General features: G+C 36.6%; 1 pseudogene; it reads right to left on the reverse strand.

The window, feature by feature from the left end:
• Positions 1-13: 13 nt before the first annotated feature.
• LOC114005177 (protein SREK1IP1 pseudogene) lies at positions 14-504 on the reverse strand (annotated as a pseudogene).
• Between the last annotated feature and the right edge of the window lie 496 nt (positions 505-1,000).

Below are 1,000 nucleotides of genomic sequence, written 5' to 3' on the forward strand. Positions count from 1 at the left end.
GTCTTAGTTACTGTCAGGAGAATTCAGAATTATTAGGGGTAGAAGAATGCTTTTTCTTTTTCCTTTTGTTTTCTTCATATGATGTTTTCTTTTTTTTTTTTGATTTATTCTTTTTTCCTTCTCTTTTTTCTGATATATGTCATACACACACACACACAAATATATATATTTGTTTTGTTCTGTTTTGTTTTGAAGTGTCCTCTTCAGTGGAAATAGATGAATAGGACCTTTTTATTTTTTTTCTTCCATTTTATTTTCTCTTTTCTTCTCTTCATTTATTCCTTTTCCTGAAATGCCTGCAACTTATTCAAATGCATTCATTTCTTCATTCTCCTTATCACTGTTTTCACTGCTTGTATTGCTGATATTCAAAACTATTTCCCTTTTGGGGTCAATGTGAAGAAAACTGTGGCTTTCAAGAGTCAGGTGACCAGGGCAACCACATTTTTTGCTGCCTGCTCTGATACTGTCCTTGTTGCAACCTGGGACTGACACGATGCCAATAAAAAGGGGTCATTAGAAGTTTTCGAGAATTTGTTTGCTTCCACCTGCCACAGCTCTGCTATTGTTTTAAATTCAGCTTGTTTTATATCTTGCTTTGCTTTCTCTCTCCTCTATTGTGGAGAATGAAGTATTTTTAGCACAAAGTATGTTGTTATACATTCACATGCCCCCCCCAGGGCACTGGAGAGACACAGAGATGGAGGAGGGAAAGGGAATGCAAGAAATCACTCCCAAGAGGAATAGGTATGCCACAATCCCTTCTTCTTTATCTTCCTCTCAGGATTTTGGGCATGTGCACACATATGCCTGGTGTAGTTTTCAAGACTCTGGTCTGGGACTTGAACTGTGCAGTCAGTTATGTGGGATCTAGCACTTTAACCACTGTTCTACCTGCTGCCCCCATATTCTAGCTTTTAATTATTAGCCTAGAGATTATAATATGAATTCCTAGCTAATAGTTAATATAAATTTTTATTTTACCACATCCTTGACAATA

This window comes from Tupaia chinensis, unplaced genomic scaffold, assembly GCF_000334495.1.
Source record: "Tupaia chinensis unplaced genomic scaffold, TupChi_1.0 Scaffold143012_1, whole genome shotgun sequence".
Taxonomy (NCBI): Eukaryota; Metazoa; Chordata; class Mammalia; order Scandentia; family Tupaiidae; genus Tupaia; species Tupaia belangeri.